Source organism: Trachemys scripta, chromosome 7 (assembly GCF_013100865.1).
Source record: "Trachemys scripta elegans isolate TJP31775 chromosome 7, CAS_Tse_1.0, whole genome shotgun sequence".
In the NCBI taxonomy this organism is placed as follows: domain Eukaryota; kingdom Metazoa; phylum Chordata; order Testudines; family Emydidae; genus Trachemys; species Trachemys scripta.
Window position 1 is genome coordinate 58,777,152 of NC_048304.1, and position 21,026 is coordinate 58,798,177.

Below are 21,026 nucleotides of genomic sequence, written 5' to 3' on the forward strand. Positions count from 1 at the left end.
CCCCACAGTCCGCACCTACAGCCTACAGTCCGTACCCCTCCCACACCCTAACACCCTACCTCAGCCCAGAACCCCCTCCCACACTCTAAACTACTCGGCCCCACTCCCCAGACTGGAGCCCCCTCTTGCACCCTGAACCCCTCATTTCTGGCCCCACTCTGGAGCCTGCACCCCCAGCTAGAGCCCTCATCTCCTCTCACAAAGCCCCTGCTCCATCCCTGAGCCTCCCTCGCACCCAAATGCCCTCCCAGAGCCTGCACTCAAGCCCACACTCCAGCCCCCTGTCCAAGCCCTGAGATCCCTCCTGCACCCAAACGCCCTCCCAAAGCCTGCACCTGACCCCACACTCCAGCCCCCTGTCCCAGCCCTGAGCTCCCTCCCACACCCAAATGCCCTCCCAGAGCTTGCACCCCAAACCCCCTCCTGCACCCCAAGCCCATCCCAGCCCAGTGAAAATGAGTGAGTTAGTGAGTGAGTGAGGGTGGGGGAGAGTGAGCGACAGAGGGAGGGGGGATGGAGTGAGTGGGGATGGAGCCTCAGAGAAGGTCTGGGGCTGGGGCAGGGCCTCGGGCAGGGGGCAGGGGGCAGGGCAAGAGTGTTCGGTTTTGTGGAATTGGAAAGTGGGCAACCCTGTGGAGCATGTGAGTGAGTGGGGTGTGAAGTGTGGCTGCTGCCTTCACCTCCCAGTACATTCATGGATTTTCTGGAGAGACATCACTAGGCTTTCTTGCTCCCACCCTGCTGCAGCGAGAAACACTCCAGCCTTGCAGCTGCCACCAGCTACACAATCTGTGTCTTTAATCTTTCGATTCCCAGCAGCGCCGAACAGCACCCGGGCTCTCCCTGCAGCGCCAAGCTCAGGTCAGGCGAATGCCCTCTTCCCCCTGGCTCTGGCTCTCCCTTTCACTAACCTGTTGGCTCAAATCCAGGCTGGCAAGAAAGAGCTCAGCTAAAATTAACCAATCCAAGCCGTACTGGGCTGCAGTGTACAGAGCTGAGCTCAGCACTGCAGAGAGTTAAGAAAATCCACTAGCCAGATCCCTTCTCAATGTCCCCCCCTCCCCCCCGCTTCCAGGGTTTCATTTCTGAAAAGAGCAGGGCAGCTAACCCCAGGCCAAGATAGGGGAAGGAGTAAAGGGGAGTCAAACTCAAGCTAGCTCCACCTTTGATCCTGTAATAAGGGCTTCATTCCTGGAGGCACGGTGCCCGCCCTCCTTCCCCATTGGTGCACATGGCCCTGTCTCATCCAACCCCACCTTCCATCCGTGGGGCTCTCCTTGCTGGCTAACCTGCCTCCCCCACCCAGCCCGCTTCATTAGCTGTCTTTCCCTGCATCACAGAGTGTGCTACCTACTATGGAGGGGCGAGAAAGAACACATTTGGGTAAAAACAAGTCCTGGCTAATGTGCTGCTCTCTCCAAAGTGCACTTGGCTTTAGCAAAGTATTTAATTAGCCTCCACAAACTTCTTTTCCTCGCCTGCAGTTTATAGTGATCTCAGCCCAAGAAGCCCCGGAATGCAATTCCTTCCGAGGACATGCTCAATTGAGACGTAATGACATTGACTTGGTGTGCAACAGAATGTAGTAAGAAGAGCATGGAATGGATTTTATTAACAATATCAAGCTGCTTGTGAATGATTTTGTGACTATAGATATTGGTGACTTCTTTCTCTGAATGTCATTGTAATTGGCAGTGAAAGTCGATAGATTTGTCACGGGTCACTTTGACACTTATTTTCTCACTAAGAAAACCAAAAAGTCACTAAATCTAGTGAGAAACTAGCTAAGCTGGCAACACTCACACGCAGGCTGTGGGCCTGTCCTCTCCTTCCTCCTCTGTACATAGACCACGCCCTGTCCCAACCCCCTTGCACGTGGGCCACGGCCCTGTCTTCTCCTTCCTCCTCTGTATGCAGGCCAGGCTCCTACCCCTACTTGCACATGGGCTTTTGCCCCATCCCAGCCCCTTTCAGATGCAGGCCACACCACACCAGATTCCCCTTTGCGCGTGGCCTACAGCTTGTCTTGCTCCCTCTGGTATGAGGGACTTTGCCCATCCCACTCTTTGCTCGGCCCACACTCCTAATATTTGTCCCCACAGACAGCCATTCCCTTGCTCGTGTGGGAGCTTTCTCCTCTACAGCTCCAGCTCTCTGTAATAGTCTTCCTCTGTATCTCCTCCTCTCTGTGCCCCTGAGGGTCTCTCTCCTTCTACATTTGTCTCTTGCAGAGCTGGGCTAGGAATTCACAACAAATCACTGATGCGGCCAATTTTGCTTCTTTTTCAGTTCATCAACGGTCCACAAACAAATCACAAAAATGATTATAGGGCTAAGGTGACTCTTGCATGAGGCTGAAAAGATATGGACTGTTTAGTTTAGAGAAGGTTTGAGGAAGTGGGGACATGACAGCAGTCTACAAACTGATGAATGGTTTAGGGAAGGTAAACTGGGCACTCCTATTAACCCTGACTCACAGGGCAAGGAAGAGGAGACTTGAAAGGCAATACTTTTAGAAGTGAACAAAGGAAAATTTATATAGTGAATAAACAACCTGTGGAACTCACTGCCACAAGATGTCATGGAGACTCAAAGTTTACTAGAATTTAAAAAAAGACACATATTTATAAGAATAATGAGAACATCCAGGGGAAATTATGAGGGATATAAACCCTAATACTTTAGGGAATGAGCCAACTCCAATACAGAGTTCTCTTCAATTTACAATTGCCTTTTGCTTTACAACAAAGTTGGCTATTTACCACCCTGATCGTTTCCTTCCTACATTCTTTCTTTCTTTCTTGCATATGTTACTATAAGTAACACTGGAAAAATCTGTGAAGTGCCTTAGCTCAAGTTTCACAGATTCATACATTTTAAGACTAGAAGGGACCATTATGATAATCTAGACTGACCTCTTGTGTAACACAGGACAGAGAATCTCCCCCAGCAATACCTACCTCAAGCTCATAACTTCTTTATAATAATATTTTTGCTTAACCTTTTTTGTAGTCCTCTAGTCCAGTATTTCAAAGTCAGCATTAATGATTCAGATTTCCTCAGCCAATTTGTTTGATACTCTTGGGTCCTGCACATTTAAAAAGGTTTAACTTCAATAGCTGCTGCTTACCAGCCTCCCTAGTTACTGATGTAGTGGAAAGTAGTTTGTTATCATGGCAAGATATGAATACACCATCCTGCTTCTTTCTGAATGCAGAACAGAACTTTGTATTGAATACTGCTACCTTTTCTGCATCACGATTGACAATTTTACCATCCTCATCTGATAGCAGACCTGTACCATTTCTAGGCTTTCATTTGTTCCTGATATGTTTATAGAGTTCCTTCTTATTGTTCATAACACTACTAGCCATGGGCTTCTGGTTACCTGGAGCTGGTGAGCTTGGTGATGTTCTTGGTGGCCTTGGGCATGACTAGCTTGGCTAGCAACCCCGGCGGCAGCAGCAGATGCACGGTTGTGTGGTTCGCCCGGGGAAGCAGTTGTCGAGCACTTGTTGAAAAGCATCAGAGGGAACGTCTCCTTGGTGATATGCTCAAAACCATCCCTGACAAAAGCAATCATGATGCCCGTGGTGTTGGCAGAGGTGCCGGTGTCGGGGGAACCTGCTTCAGCACCTTGCATATGGAGATGGAGTAACTTTCCTTCCTGCTCCTGCTTCTTATCCCACTTCTTCTGGGTCTTGGACACCACTTCCTTGGAGCCCTTCTTGGGGGCAGAAGTGGACTTGGCTGGCGCAGGTCTCCTGAAATCTGGTTACTCCCTGCTGCCCAGAACTGGTCCTCTCAGCTGCACGTGCATTGGCTCTCTGTGACTCCCAGATTCAGGCCCAGCATGGGCGTTCCCTCCGATGCCTCTGTGTTTTAAACTGGGATATTCAAAGGAGGCCATGGGTGATAGGCACCCAAATCCCTCTGAAATTGAAGGGGAGCTCAGTGCCCAAAATCTCAAAGGTATTTAGGCACCTACATTGATTCCTATGGGGGTTAGGCACCTAAATACCTTCAGGATCTGGGCCTAACGCCCTTAACTCCCTTTGAAGACTCCAGCCTTAAAAGGACAAGCATATGCCATAGCCAAAGCTGTGCAAGCTGCTATGGGGCCATTGTGATCTCGTGTAGCAAGAGCACACCTGTTGAGTAACAATGAGAATCCTGGCGTAGACAGAAGTAATTCAGAATGGCAGACAAATGCACGGCCCCTGTCTCATCAAAGGAAGTACTCCAAGCCCAACGCAGTTCACAGGCTCTTGTTGTTTTTCCTCCCCAAATCTCCCTCTTCATAGCTCTCAGATGAGAGCAGGTGTATTGGTCGTAACTCAGGGTCTGCCCTGGAGGGGCAAACAGGGAGAAGCTGGTACAGGGAACTCGCTCCTCCTCCTTTCAGACCTATGCGGGGGAGCTAAAAACCCAGCTGTGTTAGCCATGGCTGTAGCTGTGTAGCCCAGCCACCACTAGAGGGGGACAGAGTGTAACCCTGAGTGGGTTACGGAAATGCCAGCATTGACCACCACTTTGCACCAAGGGTCTGGGCCTATGGCTGTGGGACTGTGCCCAGTGTAGCTTGGGGAAATACAGGCTGCACACCCGAAAAGGAGACGGAAGAGCTCTGCCCTAGCCTCAGAAGAGGCATTGTGCTTGCCTGTGTCTTCTGCAAGCAGGCGGCCTCCAGGGACTGGCTCTGGAGAGCTTTGCCTCTGCACCTAAATGACATGAGATCTAAACTATTGCTGAATAGGAAGCACAAGTCCCTAGTGTTGTCAGATACCATATCAAGGAGCCCTGTTGATCTGTGGGTTCTCCAAAGGCTCAGGGCAATACAGAAGCACACCTGGGTCCTGCCAGCCTTGCCGCAGAAATTTGAATGGCCCAAAATAGCCCCTTGCTCTGCTACACAGATGCAAACTGTATCCAAAGTTATAAAGCATGTCCCACATCCAGTCCGTGACTTCCCTGCCATGATCAGGGACCTCACAGAAGCAGAAGATTGTATTGCTTATGGCAATCATATCCTAGTCCCACCGTCCCTATAGGACGATATATGGGACAGGAAACACTAAGGACACCAAGGCCTCACAAAATGTTGGGAGTGGGCCTTAATTCTGATACATCTGAAAGCTTCTCTAGTATGAAGGTCCTCTTCAGTGCTTTTTTCCTAAGCAAAACTCCCATTGACTTCAGGCCAAGTCACTGGGAGATTTGCTCGGTTAAGATGTTAGCAGAGGGCTCTGAGAAAGCTGGGTTTGTTGCTCTTCTATCTACCCTGGATCAAGTGCTATTTTCGACAGTGACTCTTTGGCACCCTGTAAGTGCCAAGCATTGTTATTCTCTTTCGCTCATTTGGCGTTGATTAAAGAGTCACTGCTGGCATCAGCCAGGCGTGAGATTGAAGTGTATGGGATTCAGCTGGTTATTAATAGAAAAAATACGGAGCATCAAGAAATGATTCGGGTTTTTTCTGACAGGAGAAACACCCAGAAGCGGAGCCCCTCGTTGGATGAAACATTCCCTTCTTGTTGCCTACACAACGTTTCTGTAATTGACAAAACTGACTGTCATTGTTTGAGCGTGTTTGGCTCTCTGGCGGTGGGTTTTATATGTTTGAGAATTGACTGGAAAGAAAAGCAGTGACTTTCCCAAGTCACTGTTTCATTCACCGAGCTGTAGGTATGAGATTACCAGGAGCTGACATGAATGGGGCTCCTTCTCTCTCAGACCTGCTGGAAAACAAAACACATACCGGCATATATTTGAGCAACTGCGAGTTGACTTTGGAGAGGGCTGGTATTTTTACACGATAACAGTCCATTGGATTCCCTCATAAGTCTTTCAGTTCTTCATTACATAAGGACTTTTCCTGAGCTGCAGGGCAATGAGCAGCATGTATGTAATCCCTGTTTCACATTAATGCATCACATGTGCTTCGGATTTCAAACGTCAATATTTTCAGGAGCATACAGTAGGGCTCTTTTCTGTAAGTGGGGTTTGGATTATGGCTCTGACTGCCCTGCACAGACTCTCTGTAACTCACTGAGTGCAGGTTTTGTTTTGCTTTCTGTACATTTTTATGTTTGAAAAATGTTACCTTTATATTTAAAAAAAAGTACTGCAGTGTTCTCCAGTAACAATCCAAAGCACTACCACTTGCCATAGTGATACTGCAGCATTTGCAGCATTTGCAGCTAGGAGTTGTAGTGTGGTTTTTTAAAATGCATCACTAGGCAACCTTAACTTTCATTTCACATTGTTGTTTTGATTGAACCGGATAGGCCAGGTCCTCATCTATGGTAAATCCACACAGCTCCATTGACTTCAATGGGGCCACTCATCTACACCCAGTTAAGGATCTGCCTGCTGATAAATACTGTTCTATCTTCTTTTAGGGAAGCCTATAACTTGGTAACTGTAGTTATGTTTTTTCATCAGGATTGGTTAAGTGTCATCATTCTCATTTCATAGATTCTAAAGCCATGATCATCTAGTCTGTCCTCCTGTGTAACATTGGCCATAGAACTTCCATACAATAATTCCTAGAGCAGATCTTTTAGAAAAACATCCAACCTTGATTTAAAAAGTATCAGTGATGGAGAATCCACCATGACCTTTGGTAAGTCGTTCCTATGGTTAATTACGCTCAGTGTTAAAATAATCCACCTTATTTCCGATCTGGTGTGTCTAGCTTCAACTTCCAGCCATTGGATCATGCTAGACATTTCTCTGCTAGGCCGAAGAGCGATTACTGAAAATCCAGGCACAGAGTCTTGTGGTGAAGGGAGTGAGCTGGGATCCCAGCCAGGAGGCTCTTTCTGGAGTCTCTCAGAGACTTCCTGTGTGAGCTTGGCCCAGCCACTTCATCTCTCTGTGCCTCAGGTCCCCATCTGTAAAGTGGGGATAACCCTCCACAGCTGCCAGACTGCCTTGACACAATCAGCAATGTCTAGGGCACTGAGATGCTTGTTGATTTCACAGAGTTTAAGACCAGAAGGGACCATTAGATCATCCACTCTGACATCCTGCATAACACTGGCCCTTACATTTCACCCAGACACCCTATGCTAAGCCAAATGACAAAGCATTTCAGCCCTCAGGAGACTAAACTGAGCCAAAGGCAGAGATGGCAGAGACCAAGGTACCATCAGTGCCTGAAGCCCCTACGATAGCAGGGAATCGATCAGGCAGGACATGCTCACATGATCTGCGCCCCCTGCTGCAGAAGAAGGCACGTAATGTGAGTTTGATCTATGTTGCTCAGTTGTATTATGCCAAAGGTATTATCCCACAGGGCTCCATGAGGCAAGGGCTTGGGTGCAGATTTCAGGGCTGACCCACTAACCGGCCTGCTGAGTTCCTCATGCTGCAATGAGGGGAAGGTTATCCCGTCACACTGAGCACTGGGAAGGAATTGTCTTCGATGCCCTGTATCCATGTGCATGTCAAACGCTCATGTGCATGGGCATACCCCTCACCCCGACTCCCCCTTTCTCCTAGGAGCAGTGTGGCAGTATGGTTGTGGGAGGGCACTACTCTTGGGAGGACAGGCAGGAAAGAGCACTGTTTGCCCTGTTTTCCTCTTTCCTAGTGCAAGTATCGTGCTAGGCACATTGCAGACAAGTACAGCAGTGGCTAGAGCTAAGCATGCTCCTGTTAATTGAGTTGGAGGGAGTGGGGAGAAGTGGGATGACATGAGCTGTCAGCCATACCTAACCCATACTGGGTTTGCATGGGCTTCAAGTGACTGCTCCATATAAGCTGTTAGCGAGTCTCCTACATCTTCTACCTAGGGGAGTTAGGGGAGAATTGGCATGTCACCCTTACACCTTAACTCATCTTATAGCACACGAGATCCTGCATTCAAACCTCACTGATATCCCAAGTAGGCTGTTACATACACATGGGCTAATTTCTGCCCTCAGATACACCCATGCAAACCTAATGACATTACAAGATCGCGAGGGCAGATTTTGGCCCTATTCATCTCAATTATTTCACCTTCTGCGGTGCCAGACCTCAAGGAGCTCAGCGTAAAAAGCATCATGTTTCTAAAGACACTTCCCCACAATTAATGTGTAAGGATATAATCCGACACAGAAGGTTGTATTTTCTGAGCGAGCCACCCTCCTTTTTCTGTTGTGCGCTTACAATGAAATCCTTGTGAGTGCTCAGCACAGCAGACAGCTCCTGTTAGCTGCATTTCGCCTGCTGAGCTCAACAAAGGAAAATGTTAATGGTCAGAGCTTGTCAGCAGTGCACTGCCATTCACAGTTAGTTACACTTCACTATTGTTTTGTGTAGTTGTTAGGATACGGATATTTCCACCGCAGAGGAGATATTTCCCGGGCCGAGACACCCTGCTGGAAACTGTGATATTCTATCTCAGGCAAAAAACCAACCAACCCCAGAACCTCAACAGAGCAACTTCCAAACAAATAAATCCAAGGACAATGTGAGAAATGTCTGTCATTACCATCTCAGTGTAAAAGCTGCTGTGCCTTTTATAAATGCACATGGTTTATGTGCTTGTACTGTAGTGAAAAATAACAGTACCACATACTTTCCTAGTGCCCTTCATCTTGGGAGCTAAACTGGATTGATGTAGGAAGAAGGATGGCTTTATGGGTAAGGAGGCCCAGGACTGGGACTCGAGCAATCTGGGTTTAATTCCTGGTGCTATAGCAGACTTCAGTGATGATGGGTAATCCATTCAGCCTTTTTGAGTCTCCATCTGCCTCTATTTCGATTGTAAGACTTTTGGAGCAGAGACTGTCCCTTGCTATGTGCAGGACTCAGTCTAGCACAATGGAATCCTGATCTCATTTGGAACCACTAGACACCACTGTATTTTGTGTGTGTGTATATATACATATAATATATATATATATATTAGGGCTGTCAAACAATTAAAAAATTAATTGCGATTAATCATGAAATTAAAAAAATAGTCACGATTAATCAGAGTTTTAATCGCACTGTTAAACAACAATAGAAGACCATGCCATGGTCCCTGTGGGCTCCCCCATCCATCAGCCCTGGCTACCATGGGCTCCCCAGGCTCGCCAACCCTCCAGCACCTCCAGGCCCCACTGCCTTCCCCCAGTGCTTAATTTGTATCGAAAGAGGTGCTGGGGCTCAGCCCTGGCACAAATGAAGCACTGGGCAGCTGGTGTTGGCTGAGCCCCCAGCTCTGAAGGCAATGCTGTTGCCAGCAGCAGCACAGAAGGAAAGGGGGCATGGGACATGGTGTATCGCTACTCTTGCTTCTGCACTGCTGCTGCAGCTTGTGGTGCTTGGCGCTCGGTCTGTGACTCAAGGTGGGCTTCGTGCTATTGCATGGGGGCTGCATCTTGCCAGAGCCCATGGCCCAGCTGCAGCCCTTTCCTTGCTCAGTGGGGCGCCATTTCAGTTTTTGGTTTGGTTTGAGAAAGTGTGTGTGTGTGTTGGTGGGGGGAGTGTGTACGTGTGGGGGGGGCACTTTCTCTTTAAGCGGAGCACTCAGGAGCCTGAACGCTTACTCAGGCAGTAGCAGCTGCTGTTGGCAGCATTCACTCCTGAGCCAGCAGCAGCAGCAGACACAGTCCCTGTGTTCCCCAACCCAGCTCAGCAGTGACTGGGTACATGTGTGGGGGGAGGGGGACACCCTGACATCAGCCCCCCGCCTGCTCTGCACAGCAGAGAGGAGGCAGGCTCTCGGTCTGGAGCAGCTTGGCCAGGGTGGTGTGACGCGTTGCCCCCCTCTTAAGGTACCACCTGATGTACTGAGATACCACTGAGCCCACCTGTTCTGCCCATCTGAGCCCCCTTTAACCTGTCTTGCTGAGCCAGGCTCTTAAGCCTCCTCTAGCACGCATACAGGCAGGGCCACACCCAGCTGCAGAAAGCCACAGACACTGAGATCAGCTCTGGGAAGACTCAGCTTAAGGGACCTGCCCCAGCACTCAGGTGCCCACCTCCCTGGGAGAGCAGACCCAAAGGTATATTGTCTTGCGCTGTATAGAAAAATCTGCACAGCACAAACTCATAAAAATTCACCCTTTCCCTCAATGTGAAGAGAGATATGCACAACTTTTTGCCCCCCCACCAGTTAGAAATTGCATAAACTGGGTTTAATAATAAACAAAACAAATGTATTAACTATAAAAGGCAGATTTTAAGTGATTATAAGAGATAGCAAACAGAACAAAGCAAATTACTGAGCAAATAAAACAAAACATGAGACTAAACTTAATACACTAAAGAAATTGGCTACAAATAGTAATTTCTGACCCTAAATTTTGTTTCAGGCAGATTGAAAAGATTCTTGAAAGCCAGTTGCATTGGCCTGCAGCTTGAAACTTCAGGTATTATTACTCACAGGCTAGACACGCTTCCAGCCTGGGCTCAGCTCTTCTCCCCCCAGTTCACGTCTTGTTTCCAGGTGTTTCCCAGTATCCCTTTGGGCAGGGAGGCAGAGGAGAACCTTGATGGTGTCACTCCCCTGCCTTACATAGCTCTTGTGTATGGTGGGAACCATTTGTTTTCAGTGAAGGGCTAGCTGTGGGTGTCACCCAAAGTAGCACATTTGAAATGCAGATACATGATCAATATTCCTAGCTTCAGATACAGAAATGATACATGCATACAAATTGGATAATCACATTCAGTAATCATAACCTTTCCAATGATATCTTACATGAGCCATCTTGCATAAAGTACTTCTTAGTCATGCCATATTCATATCATAACCATATTTCTATTAAGAATATGGGGTGAAGTGTCACAGGCAGCTCCTTGGGGGGAGGAGGCAGGAGCAGCAGTGGAGCAGGGTAGCAGGAGGAGGACTCCTTTGCCCCAGAGGTACACAGCAGCATCCCCCTGAGCATGGTGCATTGGGCAGTGGCCCCCTTGCTCACCCTTCAGGCTGGCCCTGTTCAGCTGGGAGGGGATTGTGCAGGTGGTAGTGGGCGGGCTCCTCCCCTCCCCAAAGGTGTTTAACCAGCTCTCCCAAATTGCCAGAGATCATGCCTCCCTCCCTGCCTGACCACCACGGAGTCCCATCTCCAGAGGTGTGCAATTAATGCTTTTAAAAAAAATAACAAACACGTTAATAACTCAAAGAGCTCAGCTTGTTTAGCCTAACCAAGAGACGGCTGAGGGGAGATATGATTGCTCTCGATAAATACATCAATAGGATAAATACCAGGGAGGGAGAGGAATTATTTAAGCTCAGTACCAATGTGGACACAAGAACAAATGGATATAAACTGGCCATCAGGAAGTTTAGACTTGAAATGAGATGAAGGTTTCTAACCATCAGAAGAGTGAAGTTCTGGAACAGCCTTCCAAGGGGAGCAGTGGGGCCAAAAGACATATCTGGCTTCAAGACTAAGTTTGATAAGTTTATGGAAGGGATGGTATGATGGGATAGCCTAATTTTGGCAATTAATTGATCTTTGACTATTAGCGGTAAATATGCATGATGGGATGTTAGATGGGGTGGGATCTGAGTTACTACAGAGAATTCTTTCCTGGGTGTCTGGCTGGTGAGTCTTGCCCACATGCTCAGGATTTAGCTGATAGTCATATTTGGGGTCGGGAAGGAATTTTCCTCCAGGCAGATTGGCAGAGGCCCTAGGAGTTTTTCACCTTCCTCTGCAACATGGAGCACAGGTCACTTGCTGGAGGATTCTCTACACCTCGAAGTCTTTAAACCATGATTTGAGGATTTCAATAGCTCAGACATAGGTTAGGGGTTTGTTACGGGAGTGGGTGGGTGAGATTCTGTGGCCTGCGTTGTGCAGGTCAGAGCAGATGATCATAACGGTCCCTTCTGACCTTAAAGTCTATGACATGCGTTTTCTGCAATTAATTGACAGCCCATATTATATATATATAAATATAAAAATTGTGTGATTTTGGGGGGCAGAAGGGTACATGCAAATCTTCACTGAAAATGATTACAAAAGACTGACCAGAAACCTCTCTAAATTCCCAGGTTATACCCTCATTTCCTTTTCATTAGACATGCATTATGAAGCAGAATGAGCCACACCCTAGTTGAAGATGAGACTTGCTTTCCAATGTAAATCCAATTTTGCCTTCTTCTCCTCTAATCCCTCTCCTCCCTCCATGGAGTTTCAAATTTGGCATATGTAGCCCATAGCCAGCTGATAATATCTGACCAAATTTGAAGTTATTGAAACAAGCTGTTTCAAAGTCACAGGACCATGGGGAGAAAAACAGATATTTAGAAACTCCTTCTGTGCTTTTTTGCTATAACTGATTGAACTAGAGACTTTAAATGAGATTTATATGAAAGAACTTAGTGAAATGTGGCCCACAGGAGCCTGTGAGCTGTTGGAAAGCACCTTGAACCGTGTTTGATGTCAAGTTAGGAATGTCAGAATCGCACATGTGAATCCAGCAAGCTTCCAGAGGGGTCAGCTGTTGTGGTGATCCTTAGCAAATTCACTAGACATTCAACCACAATGTGGAGACAAAAAGAAATAGGAGTTCATGTGGCACCTTAGAGACTAACAAATTTATTTGAGCATAAGCGTTCGTGGGCTAAAACCCATTTCATCGGATGCATGCAGTGGAAAATACAGTAGGAAGGTATATATACACAGAGAACATGAAAAAAATGGGTGTTGCCATACCAACTATAACGAGAGCAATCAATTAAGGTGGGCTATTATCAGCAGGAGAACAACAACTTTTGTAGTGATAATCAGGATGGCCCATTTCCAACAGTTGACAAAAAGGTGTGAGTAACAGTAGGGGAAAAATTAGCATACAGACTAACACAGCTACCACTCTGAAATGTGGAGACACACACACATGGTCTGTAGGACTGGATCGCTGAAGGCCCAGGAGATATTGATGAGCCCCTAAGGAACACCAAATCACTTCAGCAAATGGCTTTGCCTTTTTTCCCCTGCACAGAATATCCAGGAAAAGGTCGTGATTTTACAGGTGCATCCCCTGCTCAGCCATGCTTTTGTTCACCTGTTTCAGTCACTCCCTGGCTTGCTACTTAAAATTTGGAATCTGAAACTCGAGCTGAGTTGCTTAGTTGTGATTGGTCACTGAAGTCACATGGTATTGTTTCTCTCCCTGGATTGGATGAATGTAGCTATTGTATTAAATTTCTGGTGAGGCCAACTCACTTGGGCCTTGGTACAAAAGGTTTATGGGATGAGAGCGTGTGCCCTCATTGCATTAGAAAGCCCCTTTGTCTTTTTACTGCTATACTTCTATCTCCTCACCAAACCTCCGATATCGTCCTTCTCTCTCACACTTACAGCCCTGGCACGGCCCACCACAATGGTTGCGATGAACAACTCTTGCCGGGGTTCCAGCCATGATAAGCAAAAGCAATTCTTACTTTACGGTCTCGCATTTAGTATTTAAGACTCAGGGCTCATGGCAGAGAGCCAACTGAGCATGAGCTCCCACTGTGAAATTGTAGCTAAAAAGGTGAAGGCACAGATTTATAAACAGTGGAATATCAAGCGAAAGTAAGGAGAGGTTATCACCTCCATACATGGGATTCATGAGGCCGTTCCTGGAAAACAGTGTCCAGTTCTAGTGTTCACCCTTCAAAACGGAGGCTGGCAAACTGGAAAGGGTTCAGAAAAGACCTACAAGAGTGACCTGAGGTCTGCAAAACATCCTTACAAGAGACTTAGAGATTCCTAGATTCCAAGGCCAGAAGGGACCATTGTGATCATCTAGTCTGACCTCCTGCCTAACACAGGCTGTAGATCAGGGGTCTCAAACTCAAATGACCATGAGGGCCACATGAGGACTAGTACATTGGCCAGAGGGCTGCATTACTGACACCACCACCTCCTGCTGCCCTCGGCCCCGCCCCCACTCCACCCCTTCCATGAGGCCCCGCCTCTTCCCACCCCTTCCCTGCCCCCATTCCAACCCCTTCCCCGAAATCCCCATCCCAACTCTGCCCCCTCCCTGCCACCAGGGGGTGCAGGAAGAGTGTGGGGTGTGGTGGGGGCTCAGGGCAGGGGGTTGGGGAGTGGGGTGCAGGAGGGGTGAGGGGTACAGCAAGGGGTCAGGGGGCAAAGTGCGGCAGGGGATTCAGGGCAGGGAGTTGGGATGCAAGAGGTGCAGGGTGCGGCAGGGGGCTCAGGGTGCAGGAGGCGTGCGGGGTGAGGCAGGGGGTTCAGAGCAAGGGGTTGGGGTGCAGGGTGCGGCAGGGGGCTCAGGGCAGGGGTCAGAGTGCAGAGTACGGTAGGGGGTCAGGGCGCAGGAGCGGTGCGGCATGGGGCTCAGGGCAGTGGGTTGGGATGCAGGAGGGGTGCGGGGTGAGGCAGGGGGTCAGGGTGCAGGAGGGGTGCAGGGTATGGCAGGGGGTCAGGGTGCAGGGTGCGGCAGGGGTGCAGGGTGCGGCAGGGGGCTCAGGGCAGGGGGTTCGTCTGCAGGAGGGGTTCGGGGGCCAGGATCTGGCCCGACGCGTACCGGGGGCAGGACAGGCTCCCTGCCTGCCTGTCTGCCCTGCCCCCGCAAGAGGCTGAAATGTGGGGAAGGGAGGGGCGGAGGGGCTGTGTGTTTCTGTTGCTCGAGGCACTGCCTCCAGCAGCTCCCATTGGCCGTGGATCCCCGTTCCCGGCCAATGGGAGCTGCTGGGGGCGCTGCCTAAAGCAACAGCCATACACAGCCCCTCCTTCCCTACGTTCCAGCCTCTTCCCGGAGCTGCGCATGGCAGGGCAGGGCAGGCAGGGAACCTGCCCTGCTCCCGCTCCACGTCCGACTGCCGCTCTGGTAAACACTGGGGGGGGGCGCGGGGGGGCTGCGAGTGGCTCGCAGGCCGCAGAAAATCACCCCGCGGGCCATGTGTTTGAGACCCTTGCTGTAGATCTTTCCCAAATAATTCCTAGAGCATAAACGAGGGAGCTTAAACCATTTAGTTCATCCAAGAGAAGATTAAGAGGTGACTTGATCATGGTCTACAAGTACCTACATGGGGAAGAGATTTCTGATAGTAGACAGCACTTGAACTTAACAGACAAAGGCATAAAAAGATCCAGTGTCTGGAAGCTGAAACTGAACAAATTCAGACTATAAATAAGGAGCAAAAATTTTTACAGTGAGGGTAATTAACCATTGGAACAACTTAACTAGGGATGTGGTGGATTCATCATCATTGGAAGTCTTTCAAACACAACTGAGTGTCTTTGTCAAAGATCTGCTATGGCTCAGACAGGAAGTTCTGAACTGGATGCAGAATTACTGGGTGAGGTTCTCCAGCGTGGGTATACAGGTGGTCAGTCTAGATGACTGCAATGGTCCTGTGATAGGCAGGGCCCTTCTCAGGAGTCACGCTCAAGCACCTTCAGAGTCCATCCCCCTTTCAAAAGTCTTTTGGGGTTCTGGTTCATCTTTGTGAACAGCAGAGGCTTGTCAGCTGTTCCCTCTCAGCTGTGCTCTAACAAGAGTCAGCTGCTACCAAGGCACAGCAGCTTTCCTCCCGGTTTGTTGCCCCTTCCTGTGACCAGCTCTTCTTTTTAAGCTTGCTTCCTCCAGCAGGCTCTGCAGGTATGTCTATTTGGTAGGGATTGAGCCCAGAGATGCTCATTAGCTTTCTCGTGATTGGGTTGGGAGCATGCCCCATTGCAGGACCCTTCTGCTTTTAAAGCCTATTCATCTATTAATCTACTTAGATAACATAGGGCCAGGCACTGTGAAGGGTGCAGGTCTGTGGCTGCATTTGAAATTGGTGGTGGTGAGAGTGCTGATCGTACCAGAGTACAATCTCAAGAGGACAGAACAGGCGGAGACTTCTTCACTGAGCCCTGGTCTACACTACGAGTTTAGGTCGACTTTAGCAGGGTTAAATCGAATTAAGCCTGAACACGTCCACACGACGAAGCCCTTTCTTTCGATTTAAAGGGCCCTTTAAACTGGTTTCTTTACTCCACCTCCGACGAGGGGATTAGCGCTAAAATCGGCCTTTGCGGGTTGGATTTGGGGTAGTGTGGATGGAATTCGACGTTATTGGCCTTCGGGAGCTATCCCACAGTGCTTCATTGTGACCGCTCTGGACAGCACTCTCAACTCAGATGCACTGACCAGGTAGACAGGAAAAGCCCTGCGAACTTTTGAATTTCATTTCCTGTTTGCCCAGCGTGGCGAGCACAGGTGACCACGGAGGGAGGGGGAAGCAAATGAATACAGAACAAATCTGGTCCATCTATTTTTTACATCTTAAGCTGGCAGCAGACGGTGCAGCATGACTGATAGCCCTCGACATCTTCTGGGTGCTTGGCAGAAGATACTGTACTACCACTGCTAGCCATCATCGTCAAGACGGTTCAATAGGACTGCCGGCAGGACTGAGTCTCCAGGAGACAAAGCATGTCTGCCCAGGTGCCTATGATTGAACTGGAGTATGACGACGACGGATACCAGTCATAATACACCATCTACTGCCAAAAAGCAAGGGGCTGCTGCTGTGTAGCAATGCAGTACCACGTCTGACGGCACCCAGATGAAATATGGTGACAGTGAGCTGAGCTGAGCGGGCTCCATGCTTGGCGTGGTATGTTGTCTGCACAGGTAACCCAGGTAAAAAGGCGCAAATCGATTGTCTGCCGTTGCTCTGATGGCGGGGGAGGGGCCTGACGGCATGTACCCAGAACCCCCCACAACACTGTTTTGCATCATCAGGCATTGGGATCTCAACCCAGAATTCCAATGGGCGGCGGAGACTGCAGGAACTGTGGGATAGCTACTCACAGTGCAATGCTCCGGAAGTCGACGCTAGCCTCGGTACTGTGGACGCAGTCTGCTGGCTTCATGCACTTAGAGCATTTTATGTGGGGACACACACAATCGACTGTATAAAACCAATATCTATAAAACTGGCTTCTATAAATTCGACCTAATTTTGTAGTGTAGACATACCCTGAGGCCCCATGACTCTAGCATGCTTTTGCCATAGATGGATGGCTCTTTGCCTGGGCAAAGATCAAGACTTCTTGCTTTCCTCTTTCGTTAATATTTTAGCTTATTTGTTTAGCTTTCTGAAACGCACCCAGTTATGGATGTCGGGATGCACGTACATTATTTAATAGAACAAGTTCTGTGGAGAGAAGGATTGGTAGGGTTTGCTCTTGTGTTGCTTCTGGTATCGTCTTCTGCATCGACCACGTAGCTTGCTCCACTTGGGCCATAAGTAGGGTTTGACCCTGGGACCTATAGAGCAAAAACCATTTGAGCTGTGCGGAAAATGGTTTAGATATCCTGGGGACACTTTTGAGATTTCAAAAAAAAAAAAAAACCTTTCCCAGGCTGAAGCAAGGCAAAAAGTTGAAGTCTCAAAACATTTAGCAAACCAGCAATCCAAAAATAAATAAATAAAACAGACCAGTTCCATCAGCATGTTTTGTTTTGACGTTTTTGAAATGTTTCATTCTGATTTCAACCTTTTGAATTTTTTACAAAAATTAAGCTTAAATTTCTTAATGTAAAGTGGTTTTGAACCAAAAAATGGATTTTCTTTGGTTTTGAAAATGACAAATCAGTATGTTTTGACAATTTTGAAACTGTTTCTTCCAAACTTTTTTTTAAAACATGAAATTTGTGAAAACTGTTTCCTGCAGTTTGTTTTGATGAATTGTCATTTTCTCATTAAAAAAATGTAATCGAAAAATTTCCAAACAGCTCTAAAAACAATGAGCTGTTACTGCTTGAGGAAAAGGACTAAATCCGTTATCTGGAAGCAGTAACAGACTGATAAAGTATTACATGGAGAAGCCACAAGAGGGGGACAAAGAGACACATTTGCTTAGGATGGGTTAAAAAACCTAAACCACAAAATTCAGATCCAGATTCCACACACCCCAGCATTTGGGATTATTTAGATCTGGGATTTTATTGCATCCTATTAGAAAGAGTCATTTACAAAATGTGGCTCCAGAATCAGGATTTTTAATAGCCCTGTAGTTTGGAAGTGCTGGAACCAGGCTTTTGGACTGAGTTCTTCTCTCCTTTTTTTGGTACATCTTTTCTTGCTGTGCTTTTTTATTTTGGGATTATTTGGTGCTCAATGGAGACTTTGATATTTGACAGGTTTCAGAGTAGCAGCCGTGTTAGTCTGTATCCGCAAAAAGAACAGGAGTACTTGTGGCACCTTAGAGACTAACAAATTTATTAGAGCATAAGCTTTCGTGGACTACAGCCCACTTCTTCGGATGCATACAGAAGAAGTGGGCTGTAGTCCACGAAAGCTTATGCTCTAATAAATTTGTTAGTCTCTAAGGTGCCACAAGTACTCCTGTTCTTTTTGATATTTGAGCATCTAGAAAGTAACTTTTATTGCTAGTCATATTGTGTGCAGTGCCCTAGACTCCCTGTTAAATGAAAAGCTACCTCCTCCTGCCTTCCTGACAGAGAGTAGCTGTGCCAAGCCACAATCTCCAACTCTTTGGCTCCCCTGGGACATGCGGCCACGTGATCATCTCACCAGCACTGACAGATGAAGGTCAACCCTTTGGGATAAGCAAGTCTAATGCTCCTTATTTGCACACCTATGAAAAATCAAAGTCAGTCATTCATCTCTTCTGTTGGGTAAACACTGAGACTAGCTAAATGCTGCACTCAGTTCTCCAGGGGGTTGTTTTCACAAGACTTCATGTGAGGATTTTTGTTGCTGATTTTGAAAACGTTTCGAGGTTGACTTGCCAATGCAATGTCCTCATTTACAGCCTTTCCTGCATCATAAATCAAGAGTCCTGTAATTAAATTGAACAGATAGTCAAGCTCTTGACTAAGCTGTTTATTGAGTCCTGGAAGGAGAAGGAGAGTTGTGGTTTCACAAAGGTCTAATATAAAGCTCCACTTAAGACATGGAGCTCTCAAGGCTCAGTCCTGCTGGTATTAATGCATGATAACAGCTAGAACAGTACATTAGCTAACAGTGATGAATGCTTTGCTTGGAAGACAATTCCACAGCATTGTGGGGTGGGGACACATTTACCTAACCGAGAAATTGTAAAATGCTCCATAGGGAACAATTCTGTGCTGGCAGAGGGATGAACTAGAGGGTCTTTTCCATCTCTTGTTTCTGGGATACTCTGGATGACATGGTGTTTCTTTTTTCCCCCCAGTATAACCCCTGTCAAGTATTTTAGGATGTTTTAAATACTTTTAACCTATTCATCAGTACGACTGTCTTTTTTAACTGCCACTTCTAGGAGGAGCGAAGTCAAACAAAGCCAGCTGTGCAATGCAAGGTAACTGGCAGATAGTCCCCCATGACTGAACTGTTGCTTGTCTTAGCAGCGTTTGGCTGGGGCCCCTGTATTGTGGCCCAGCCCTGTCCGGCAGGAAGTCGGTTCAGTATAAACTCAGGGAGTGGTGGGCTTTCTGCTCTACATCTGCCCTTAGGAGCTGGAGGGGCTCCACAGATGGACTCATCTGGAGATTTTCCATCCCATGAAAAATTCTGAGATTTTTCGCAAAACAATTTCCCCCCAAAAAATGTCATGGCAGGTCAATCCAGGTGCTTCCTTCCAGTACATTCACAATGCTTCGTTGCAATGCTGAACCTTTTCATTTTTATGTTATTTTTAAATAGAAAACAAGGTACATTTCAAAAAGAATAAAAATCTAATTTTTGTTCTGATTTTTTTCAGAACCTAAACTTCAAAATCGATGCAGTTCTGTGAAAAATTTCAGTTTAGCCAAAGCGCCATTTTCTGCCTGAAAACTGACTTGAAAATTGCCTGGGGAACATCCAGTGAGTGTGCCTGGGCCAGGCTAGCGTTAACTGCAGAGTCCTGGGACACCAGATACCCTGAGGCCCCACCGAGCTCTCTCAGCTCTTGTCTGACCATTGACTCTCTTGTGAGGCCAAGGTCTCCTCGCCTTGTCTCAAGCCCTGGTTGTTTGGGGAAGGATATTGAGAAGGTGATAGTGTGGCAATCGGAGATCCGCCTAGGGCCCTGTCAGCCTAGGGCTGCATCAGTTCCTCTGGTTCATCAGCCCCATGCAGTGATGTGTGACGGTCAGGTCAAGTGCCCCAGCTTGATAACGCAGGCCAGCAGGAGGATGCCATGCCAAGGCTCATTGCATTGCACTGGTTTCCGGTCTGCTGCTTCCTGGAGTTCAAGAGGTTAGTTTTAACCTGCAAAGCGGGAAATGGTTTGGGACCTTGCTGTCTGCAGGCCTAGTACCCATCCTGGGCATCACAATGATACCGCAGACCAGCTGAGGCAGTCCCAGATGACTGGGTGGCCTGACATTAAAACGACCTCCGGTGATCCCCTCCAGGCCCATGCTTGCTAGCCTTTCAGGGTCTGTCCACACTGCAGTTAAACACCCACGGCTGGCCCAGATAAGCTGACTCAGGATCACGGGGCTCAGGCTAGGAGGCTGTTTTATTGTGGTGTAGACATTCAGGGTCAGACTGGGGGGCAGTGCTCTGGGATCCTCCCACCTCATGCGGTCCCAGAGGTTGAACATCTACACCCAATTAAGCAGCTCCCTAGCCCAATCCTACATGCCCAAGTCAGCTGATAGGAGCCAGCCATGGGTGTTTCATTGCAGTGTAGATATACCCTCAGAGCACATTATATGCCTTAAATCTTTTCTAGCCTAAGACTTCTCTTTCCTTCTCTTTCCACATTTGCCCTAGGTGCCATTGAGATGGTCTCGCTATACATTTATTAAAAGAAAAGCAATAAATAAATCAACAGGTATTCCTGGGTTCTATTCCTGAGTCTGCCACAGACTCTCCATGCGTCACTTCATCTCCCTAGGCCTTGGCTTGCTTCTGTGAAGGGTCAAGAGACTGGCATTCTCCTGCCTCATGGACATATTACGAGCACAATCCATTAACCCCCTGGGAACTCATCCCAGGATGGGCACAATCAGTGCCCCCCTGCTGTAGCAAAGTTCGTAAGCAGGTGCTTACATTTCAGCATGCATTCACATACTTTGCTGAACAAAGGTGGATTTAAGTCCATGCTTAAATGATCTGTAGATCTGGGGCCTCAGTTCCGGGCTCTGTA

At 47.8% G+C, this 21,026-nt stretch overlaps 1 pseudogene; it reads right to left on the reverse strand.

Annotated features, from left to right (window-relative positions):
• Nucleotides 1-3,384: 3,384 nt before the first annotated feature.
• The window catches only part of LOC117880089, a 35,130-nt pseudogene continuing 17,488 nt past the window's right edge, over nt 3,385-21,026 (reverse strand).